The sequence below is a fragment of the Primulina tabacum genome, chromosome 6 (genome assembly GCF_025594145.1).
Source record: "Primulina tabacum isolate GXHZ01 chromosome 6, ASM2559414v2, whole genome shotgun sequence".
NCBI lineage: Eukaryota > Viridiplantae > Streptophyta > Magnoliopsida > Lamiales > Gesneriaceae > Primulina > Primulina tabacum.
Window position 1 is genome coordinate 32,026,383 of NC_134555.1, and position 11,973 is coordinate 32,038,355.

The window sequence follows — 11,973 nt, forward strand, 5'->3', positions numbered from 1 at the left end:
TTACTAGCATCTCCACAACAAATTTAAGTCTAACAATTAGTATCCTGTAAGGGTAAAGTTGGAAGAAAAAGTTGATGTCCTTCCTAAGTGGTTATTATCATGTCCTCAATCTTAATAAAAATGATGATGATTTAAGGATCCAATATTGAAATCCACAATTATTGATTAAATGGAAAATACTGCTTTGACTAGCAATAATAATAACATTCTTATTAAACAATAAATATATTTTACCTTATAAGAAAAATTATAGATTTATTCATATATGTTTAATTCAAATTGCTTTTAGACCTTTAACTTTAGAAGGTTTACCAGAAAGCTTCATAACAGCTTTAAGAGATGGTAGAAATTTGAATTGGAAACAATCCTTATGGGAATAATTCAATCTAGTCTGGCACATGGTCAAGTATATTTTGATGTTTATCCTAATTTATCTTTATCTTTGTCTGATATAAATATATTAGATTATTTAACATTAAATGTTAAAACACATGGTTATAATTATACTCCTGGAATAGAAGTGATATGTATTTGTTATCATATTTATTATAAACCATTATTTACACTAAATCTTATGTGTAAAAGAATAGATAAAAAATTAAATGAAACTATTCTTATAGAAACTAATTTTAATAGATCTAATGTTACAACTCGTAGATCTATAAAATGGGAAGAAATTGAATTTTCAGAAAACTGGATAATTGAACAAGCTATTCCTAGAAATCCTATAATAAATAGAGATTTACAACAAGTGATACAAAATAATGAAGGATCTGTTCAAATACATTTTAATAATGAATAAAGAAGATTATTACCTTCTTCTGTTTATGCTAGATCAAGATCTAGTCATTCTTTTATTTCACATTTAGATTATATGGTGGATATTTCTCAAACTTCTAGAGTTTCTACTTCTCAAATAAGAGAAGAAATAGATTTTGTAAAAGATACAGTACAAGAGTTAATCATTAATCAAAATAATATAGTTCATCAAAGTAACTTTCAAAAAATTAGAGAAACTGATACAGTTTCAGAAATGAATTTTAGTATTTAATGAATAGTAAAATAAAATTGATTTTACTAAAGGATCTCTTGCTAGAGCAAAGATCAATGCAGAATTTTACCAACCCAAATAGGAATCTTTCAGAGAATGGTATTTTAAAAGTTTCTCTGAAGAAGAATTTGATTATATTATTACAGAATTTTACAAATATTGTGAATCTCAAAATAGATTAATACATTTTGTTCCTTGGTTTTTTTAAAAAATTATTATAGATTATATTTCTATACTTGAAATAAATTATAAACTTTTCTAAGGACAGATTCAAAAATTTGTTTATCCCCCTCTACAATCTTTTATTATAGAAAAAAATAATAAAATTTTAAATTTTACTGTTTTTTCCAAATTATTTGTTAGTGAAATGTTACAAATAACTGTTAAACATATTAATCAAATAATTGAAAAACAGAATTATACAAATTTATATCTTACCATAATAGGAGAAGAAATAGTTTCTCTTAAGGATCGAATTGACAAAATAATTCTATTCATTAATCAAATTAAACCAGATGTTCATATACAAACAAAAGAAGAAAGTAATATTGTTTCTATTGCCACTTCTTCTATACAATCCCCTCCAGAGATAAAAGATTTTAAATTTAAGTCTTCTATTTCTGATATAGAAAAATTATTAGAAGAAAAATTTAAAAATCTTAATTTAAATACTCTTAATGAAGAGTTTGAAAAATATTAATAATTCCGATGAAGAAATAAATAAAATCAAATGGGCAGATAAACCTACTCAAACCAAATATTATTATGATAGACCTACTCCTATGGATGTTCTTTTGAAGAACAATAATATATTTTCTCTAATAGTTATAATGAGAAAAGTATTTATGAGTCTAATATTGATGATTTTAGTGATAAACAAATTTATAATACTGCTTATGTATAGTATTGTGTGTAAAATTTCAGGCAATAATGATAAAATATTGCTAAAATGATTATAACAGGTTTTACTGGCCAACTTAAAGGTTGGTGGGATAATTATTTAAATCAATCTCATAAAGATGAAATTCTTAACTCAATTAAAATTGAGAATCAATTTCAAATAGAGAATTCATTTTATTCTTTAGTAATGACAATGATTGAACGTTTTACAGGTAGATTCACAGATAATGGTGAACAAATTCGTACTTTATTAAGTAATCTAAAATATAAAACACTTACTGATTTTAGATGGTATAAAGATACATTTTTATCTCTTATTTATGAAATACCAGACTGTAATAATAGTGTAGGACCGAGCGCTTGCTGCTTTACCAAAATCTATAGCTGGTGGTAATGGTGCAGCTCAAATCTTTTAAACCGCACAATAACTCAAGCACCACAGTTCGTTCGCTCTACAAAGCAAGGACAATTATTGCACCCAACAATCTCCCTCCCAATAATTGCACTACTAACAATCAATGAGAATCAAACCCGTGACCTTGGCTCTGATACCAATTTTTGGGGATCGATATAGAGTTTAGAGGGGGGGTGAATAAACTCTTTCCTTTGACGGTCGTTTTTGCAAAGGATGCTAGAATCTTGTTAGAGATTGTAGCTAATCTTGTTCAAGAGTAAGTCCAGCAGATCACAATAAATAGTGCGGAAACGATCCAATGGAATTCGGTGTAACACAATAAAAACAGTAGGCAGTAGACAATGATTGTTTATGGAAGTTAGAAAATAAAATCTTCTACGTCTCCCCTTCTTCTGTTTCCAGAAGGTATCACTAAAAGACTTTGGTTTTTACAGTACAACACTTGTACACACCCACTTCAGCAGGACTTATCCGTCGCCTACTGAAACTCTTAGTTTCTCAACACGATAATAAAAATACAGCAAAGTTCTGGAAAAGACTCTTTTCCAGATAACAAACTCTTCTCAAAGATATAGCAACTTGAATATGATTGTAAAGAGATTAAGAAACAGTAAGCACAATATGATCTCAAAAGATCAGATAACTAAAGTGAAGTGTGTGCTGCTTTTCTGTATATTGAGCTTGAAGATGATAAATAGTTCTGAGTGCTCAAATCGACGTTCGTATATGAAAGAATGTAATCGTTGTTTCTGGTATTCGTAACCTATAAATGTCGTTGATCTTGTGTATTTATAGAAGTCTTGAATCCAACGTCTATAAACGAAACGGCTTCTTTGACTTCTGATAGAATTAGCTTTATTACCTAAAAAGGTTCATGCAAAAAGCTTCAGAACAATCAGTCTTGTTTCATACCACATTTGGTAAAACGTATTAAATGACTTTTTTCAGCATTAATGATGCATTTAATACTCGTACTTGATAAAGTAACGGTAACATTTAATATAAGATCGTTAGATTCTGATTCAGTAAAAGTCAAGTTCTTCTTCTGTTTTTCTAAGCTGATAAGTACTCGAAGAGTACTGCTTTGTTAAGGCGATACGAAAACTTCTGCTTTTATATTATCTTCTGGTTTTACTAACGCGATCTACTGATTTTGATTATCATCATCACAATTAAATTAAGTCTATCAATTTTCCCTTTTGAGGTGATGCCAAAACCTAGAAGTTAGTATGAAGAAGAAAACAGTTAAATAAAAAACAGATAGCAATAATAACCAAATATTTGGAAAGTCAATAAGCAGTAAAGCAAAGTTCAAAAGAGTATTAATCAGAAGATTAATCATCAGTCCCAATATCTTTGAATAGTGCATCATCATCATTCCGAGGATCTTGGCTTCTGAAGGATGATTCTGCTTGATGATGTCCTCCCGATCTACCTTCCTCTGTCCTTTCATCAGTTCTACGATCTACCCGTTCTACCGCTTCTCCTTTTTTGGCATCAATGCGAGTAAGCAATTCATCCATTCGTCCAGATAGACTGATAATGCTATCATTCATCATCTCCAAGAATGGGCTTGATTCGAAACACGATCATTTAGGGCCTGAAGAGATTGAGATTGGAACTCAATCTTGGCATCAATGGATTCCTGCTTCAAATCAGTAGCCTCCACTTTAGTTGAAATTGAGCGTAGAGATGACTCATGATCAGCGACAGTTCGAATAACATCTGATTGACTGAGCATGATGTTAGCATGACTGGAAAAAACGTTCTTCCTAAAAAGGCTTGAGTCAACTTCAAGTTTTGCCAATGATTCAGCCGTGTTAAAGACTTGTTTTGAAATACGGTCACGGAAAAATTTGGTGGCACTGACTTCACCAGCATGATCGTAAGACAATCGTTTGACGATTTCTGAAACTCTTTCAATATTCCATCTCAGAGTATCAATCTCAGACTGAAGATCGAAGTGCTCTTCTTCTGGTGATGGAGTTCTTGCTAGTAAGCGTTCTGAGATTTCAGCAAGATGTGCAACATGAGCAATGCGAGATGGTGAATCAGTAGGAAGGACAACAAGGGCAGTAGAAGAAACAAGATCTGTAGGGGCAGTAGAAACAGCAGTAGTCTGTCCAGCAGAAGATCCTTCAGCAGCAGCAGAGGGTTCAGGAAGTGTTATTTCTTCTGGTTTCTCGGCTTCCATGGCCTCTCGTTGTTCAGCTGCTGGAATTTGATCATTCAGGATGGCTGCCATTTCTGCCTGATGTTCTGCAGAGAAAATCTCTAAATTTGGCAATGATTGAGATGAGGCAGCATCCGATTATGCTAAATGGTGTTCTGCTGGGAGAGCTACTGGTTGGACTAAGTCATCATCCTGAGCGGCTTCTGACGCAGCAGAGACAGTAACAACGACAGAGTGAATGACTTCATCCACTGAAGCCAATTCACGAACATATAGGAGAGATGAAGACTGAGTAGGCTGCTTCGGAGATGCAAGAGTACTGGAGACTTTAGCTTCTGGTGGAACTGTAGTCCTTTCCTTAACTGCTTAGTCTGAGAAAAGTCTGGAATGAAGCCTACTGAATACGGTACAGGTTCTCCAAATGTCTGTTCTTGAGCAAGAAGTTGCTCATTCATTATTCTCAATCGGTCAGATAGAATGTGGATCACATTCTGATCCTGAGCAGCAGTTGGAATCATATCATCAAAATTAGAGTGAAGAGTCTTCAAAACTGATTCCAGCTTTTGTCGTTTCAGCTGCTCAAGAATGAAACCTCGACGTCTCACAGCTTCAATCACATTTTCAGTCTTGGCAAGTTCAAACACCTTCTCTTCATTCTTTACCATTTTACTGAATGCACCTCGTGTTCTGAAGAATGTGAGAGGATGGAAAACTCGAACCTTATGCCAATCATCAAAGAAAGTCATCCCTTCATTGGCAGATCTCTCAATCTCTTCCAAATGAAGATCAATACCAGTTAAAATAGATGATTTAGTTCCATGAAACTGTGGTTCTGCAACGAGTTTCCCTTTGCCTTTATCTGAAAATGAGGCAGGTAATACAGGTTGAAAAGCAGAAGACCCTGCAGTTGATTCACGAATAACAACTCCAGACGAGGGTCTGAAGGTCGGAGCAGTAGAAGAGGTGGTAGCAGAAGTTACTGCTGGCTTAGTGGCAGGAGCAGAAACTAGCAAAGAAGACGTGGCTTCTGCAAACACTTGTCTCAACGGGACAGTGTCTAAATCAGCAATTGCTGCTGTTTTATTAATGCGAAGCACCATGCGAGCCTTCTTCTTGCTGGGGGTGGCAGGGACAAATGCTTGTGTAGGAGCATCAGACTCCTCAGAAACTATTTTATCAGAATCAGTGGAGATAACCACTCTTTTTCTCTTGATCTTCTTTTGAGGTCCTTGAACCTCAGTCCGAGCATCTCCAATCTCCCTTTTTAGAGCAAAAAATTCTGCCACAGTTGGCTTTGGCCTCAAGGCGAGCACATTATCAGCATCGGCCATTGTCACATAAGAAGCATCATGTTCAGTAGTGAAAGGAAAACCAGCATCCTTAAGCATTTTGCTGATCTAAACAGCAAACCCAGAACTCTTCCTCAAAACCATATCCTTCAGGATTCTAAACAGGAATGCACTCCAATCCACTTCAAATTCAGAGGTGATGGCCAACATCACTTGAACTTTCTTCTTAGTCAATTTGTCAAAAGTACCAGCTTTAACCAACACTGCTTTTGCAACAATATCAACAAGCACTTGGTATTCCATCTTCAGTAGCTTCTTGAAGCAAGAAGGAGAGAGTTCCTCTCCAGAAGCTGAGAAAGTAACAAGGGCAGCCGACATCTCCTCCTTAGAAGTGTCATAAAAGTTTAAGATACCTGAGCATGGGAGGAAGAAGGTTGATCTCAATAGGACAACATCAATTGAAATAGATACATCTCCTTGGGAATAGACGATTTTTCCTTCGTCAACCTTAGCTTTCGCATAAAATTCCAGGAGAGCAGTCTTATAGATAACTGCTGGTGCTTCCAGAAACCTTCTGAGACCAGATTTCTCGATGGCTTTGAACAAGTTGACCAGATTTTCATCCTTGCTTGTCAACAATGAAGCAAAATTAACTTGATAAGCATTGAGTGTGTAAGCTCCAGCCATTTTTCTGCAAGTAGAAATGAATTCGAAGTAGATTCTGCAGTAGAATGTCAATACGAGAGAAAACAGTAGCTAGTATGCGAAAGATATGAAAGCGTAAAGGTGAAAAGACTAAGAAGAGACGGTTAAAGTCTAAAATGTACAGCCGTCAGTGAAACATAATGACACGTGTCAATATGTTTACAGTTGAATTTGAAAAGATGAGCAGAGAGTGTTAGATACGCCAAAATTTTGAAAAGTAACTAAAATAGGCGGGCTGCCCAAAGCGGTTACTAAAAAAAATCAGAAGAGAGTTTGTCGTCTTATGATAATATCTACTGGAAGTTATGAAGTACTGAAATGTTTTCAGCATCTTGATAAAAACCAGTAGACACATTGTTTTATCGAAAAGACAAACCTTCTTCTACTTCTGATAAAGCAAAGAAAAGGAAAATACAGAATAAAATAATATTCCTCCTCAATTAATGCAACTAATAAATGCAAAAGATACGATATCTGAGGGAATGATAGATTACTCTTGAAATTCGTGCAAGATGTGACCGGTTAGACGTCTCTTTAGCTTCCCAATACTCTATATAAGTACCTGCAATCTCACAAATAAAGTTATGTACAAATAATAACAAATCACAAATGGATGATGCACAAATGCTCTCGGAGTCTTCTCCAGAGACTGATTCAGCAGAGGAATTGCAAGGACCATTTCCAGCTTCTCGTAAGATGATGTCTGAAGACATCCTTTTTCAAGATATGAAGACTTGGAAGAAATTCATTGGCCTGTAATATGAACAATCAGTTAGATTGTTCGTTCTTAGAAGGACTAAGCTGCGGAATCATCCCTTTCAAAAACCATGATCACGCGAAAAGAGGGGATTCCAGCAGAGCTTAGTTAGGTTCCTGCTGAAGTACTTTGCAGTACTTCAAGCTGCTGATATCAACAAAATGTAATAGATAGGACAATTTAATGCATCTGATTTTATGAATGAAATGTTCCATTTTGTCATATAGCTGTTCTCTACTGCTTTTTACTTAATGTAAATAAATAAGTAAATAAACAAATAACAGAAATAAGCAGAAGAAAGGAAGAGAAAAACTTAGTCTGGATAATTTAATGCTCGATGACTCTCCGTCTTCCTCAAATCTTATCTATAAAAGGGGATGACTTCTGCTTGTAGTAGCATTTGTATTCCAATGGATTGTGAAAGCAACACTCATGTTCCTCATCCTTCATGGACACCTCAACTTTTGCAAGAATTAAAACAAGGTGCAGATGACTTCATTTTTGTGGAGGTTATGTCCATTTGGACTACTGCTCATGACCTTCAATTAATCAATACTGGAGAATTTCCTGCTTCTGCTAAACAGAGGTCACTTGCAAGGAGGTTCAAGAGGCTTGCTCGAGTTGATCACATATCCGAGCTGATCAAGGATGATTTGTTGAACCACATGCTGCTGTCAAGAGAATGGGAGTTGCTGGATATAATTGCTAATTCCAGCAACTTACGGAATATTAGAAGTCATAATTTGAACAACTGGTTTAGAATGTGGCAAGATGCTGTAGAAAGAAGTTTGAATCAAGTTGTAAGACGTCGATTCTATTCTTAATAAAATATCAGTAGTTGCCACGAATTGTCTCTTTTTTCTTATAAACAGACAAACTGATATTAGTTGAGTAACAGGCAACTGATAATAATCAACAAACTGAAAGCATCAATATACTCAAGTTAAATCAATTAAACAAAGAACATTTCGAAAATAAGAAAACTTATTCTTAGGCAGAGACTTTGTAAAGATGTATGCTACTTGTTGATTAGTAGAAATGTATTCCAGACGAATGTCCTTCTTCTGCACATGATCTCTAATGAAATGATGTATGATATCTATGTGCCAAACTTTTTCAGTAGTTCCTTAGTATACTTAGCTTGATTTAAGAAGATTCCAGTATCAAGTTACTTGATCTGTAGTCCTAGGAAGAATGTTAATTCTCCCATCATGCTCATTTTAAATTGTTCCTGCATCAATTTGGAGAACTTTGCACACAATTTGGGGTTAGTTGACTGATGAAACTTAAAATTAATAATTTATTATATGTTAAAACTTGTATTTTAAAATTTATGTTTCATTAAAATTATAAAATTATGTTATTTTAGTATTGTTTGTTTATATTTAATTGTCTTACTAAATATGTTTTATTTTCAGGTTTTCTACGTGTTGGTAAAATAACGATAACTCAAGCTAGAAAATTCAAATGGAGGTGACTCAAACATGTTTGAAATCCTTGAGAAATTATCTACAACTTTGCAGAAGACATGATTGCCTAAAAAGTTCATTAAGATGATCAAATTGTGCAAATATCAAAAAGAGGACAAATTTACTTTTACTATTACCAGCATATAGTAAAAAAATCATAACTATTTCAATATTTAACCAAATGAGGTGAACCAAGTGACCAAATTCATCTACAGACAATTCCCCACATGTTTGCCGTTTTGAGCAGAGTCAAATTCGGTGATTAAAGTTGTGGAACAAAGCATTGAAAGAAGGAACATGTAATTGAACTTGGAGGAGACAAAGAATACTATTGCAACTACATGGCATTAATAAAAATTTTGACCCTTTCTCTCATTTGGCCTATAAATAGAGGCCTTGTGCTAGCTTGAGAATCATTCTATCTCATTGTAAAATATAGTGTGAGTGTGTATCAAAGTTCTAAGTTCCAATATATTTTCTTTCATGTTCTCAACTATGAGTGATATTTTAGTGTTGATCAAAAGTAAGCTTATGGCAAGCTAAATCTATTATGTCAAGGTGAAGATGATGCATTCTTGGTGAAGTAAGATTGTTTATATTTTGTATATTCTTTCTTTATTTCTTTTCATTTAGCTAACTTATTTTTATTGTAGGTATAAAAATGAATTATTTGTTGTTATCAATTTACATCAAATGCTTGATACCATTAAAGTGGTTATCTTGATTTGTTGTTTAATTTTGATACAATAAATATTTCATCACTTATTATTATATATAGATATATATATATATATATATATATATTTATATAATAATATCATAATATTTCATTTAGACGATAGCGTGGCTCTGCCGGTTGTTCTAAATGAAATATTATGATTTAATACTAACATCTAACAATCTAACATTTACTTTATCGCAACTAACTTTTATTTTTCGCATTTAACTTTTACTTTCTCGCAACTAACTTTTACTTTTCCGCAACTAACATTTACTTTATGCAACTAACTTTTACTTTACCGCAACTAACTTATTAAATCAATATATTTCATTTAGGCAATAGCGTGGCTCTGCCGGTTGTTCTAAATGAAATATAATGATTTAATTTAACATTTACTTTATGCAATTATTTATTTATATAGTTATAATTATAATCATAGGTACCATATATAAAATATCGGTTAATTCGGTATTTTCTATAGTGGGAACTATATTATATTATGTGTGTGTTTAATTTTCTTGGAACCATTATTTATGGTGGTTTCTTTTGTTTTACTTTTAATTAAACAATATTACATAAACCAAGAATAAATCCTCAAGCCTTGACAAAATTTATAATTTGTAAACTTCATTATTGCATTTGGTAATCTATAAATTAATAAATTTAAACTCAAAATAACCTCTCTGAGGATCGATCTCGTACTTACGAAATATATTACTTGCAGACAACCTACACTTGGGTGAATTATTATTTAAGTAGTACCAAGTTTTTGGCGCCGTTGCCGGGGAGGTATAAATTAAGTTTATATTTGTTAATTATGTTTTATTTATAAGTATTGTGTTGTTTTTTTTTTTTTTTGTATGAGTATTTGGAGTCGAAAAAAAAGTGGTAGACTTATTCGAGTATCTGAAAATAATTTAAACATGGATGATAATCCAAATAATCAAGATAATGATAATAATAATAATAATAATAATAATAATAATAATAATAATAATCAAGAACATGATCAATTAAGAACACTTAGGCACCATATGAACCCTATTAGAACTAGTGCCCCATCTTGTTTAGTTTTTCCTCCTGATGCATCTAATTTCAACTTCAAACCTCAAATTATTCAACTTTTACCAAAGTTTCATGGCTAGGATTCTGAAAATCCATATTTGCATCTAAGAGAATTTGAGGAAGTTTGTAACACTTATAATGATCAAAATTGTAGCATGTATATAGTTCGATTAAAGCTTTTCCCTTTTTCTTTAAAAGATAAAGCTAAAACATGGCTACAAAATTTAAGATCAAGTTCAATAAGATCATGGGAAAAAATGCAACAACAATTTCTCAAAAAAATTTTCCCCTCCCATAGAACAAACTCTTTTAAAAGACAAATTACAACTTTTTCTCAAAAACAAGGAGAAACGTTTTATCAATGTTGGGATAGATATAAAGAATTACTTAATACATGCCCACATCATGGTTTTGAAACATGGAGAATAGTTTCTCACTTTTATGAAGGTCTAATACCTAAAGATAGGCGAATGATAAAATTCATGTGTAATGGAACTTTTGAAGATAAAAACCCAAATGAAGCTATGGAATATTTGGATTCATTAGCAGAAAATGCTCAAAATTGGGATAATATAGGCACAATAGAACCACCAACAACTAAAAACAATAATTCAACAAATGGGGGTGGTATCTATAATCTTAAAGATGATATAGATATTCAAGCTAATCTTGCATCTTTAGCAAGAAAAATGGAGTCATTAGAAATGAAAAAGAATGGTCAATTAAAAAGTATTCAAGAAATTGTTTGTCATATATGTGATACACATGATCATGCTACAAAAGATTGTTCAACATTACCTTCATTTAAAGAATGTCTCTATGAACAAACAAATTATGTTAACAATTATAAAAGACCAATACTAGATCCTTTTTCACCATCATATAATCCTGGATGGAAAAATCATCCTAATTTTAGTTGGAGGAATGATAATAATGCACAACTATCACAACAATATTTTCAAAATAACCAAAATCATCAAGGTTATATTCCTTATGTTACACCTCCAAGAAAAAACTTTGAAGATGTAATTCATGCATTTATCCAAAATCAAGAGTCTATCAATATTCAAAACAGTCAATCTATGAGTGATTTGAAAGAAACTCTTGCAAAATTTGCATTTGCACTTAATATTCATGAAAAAGGAAAATTTCCATCTCAACCTCAACCTAATCCTAAAAATCAAAATCAAGAATTAAAAAATGAAAAAATTGATCAAATAAAATCTGTTATTACCCTTAGAAGTGGTAAAATAGTTAATGATCCATATAGTAATGAAAACAAGGATCATTTAAAATCAAAGAATAATGATGATAATCCTGATACTTTTGAGAATGATGATACCTTAAATTTTAAGAATAATATGGTGAATGATAAATCATCTGAAATAGTAAATAAATCAAATAAACCTCCACCATTTCCTCATGCAT

General features: G+C 32.4%; 1 non-coding gene across 1 annotated transcript; it reads right to left on the bottom strand.

Annotated features, from left to right (window-relative positions):
• Positions 1 to 10,846: 10,846 nt before the first annotated feature.
• Positions 10,847 to 10,957, bottom strand: LOC142550375 (small nucleolar RNA R71). The gene has a single exon (XR_012821338.1). It is a non-coding gene; the product is annotated as a small nucleolar RNA R71 (small nucleolar RNA).
• Positions 10,958 to 11,973: the final 1,016 nt, after the last annotated feature.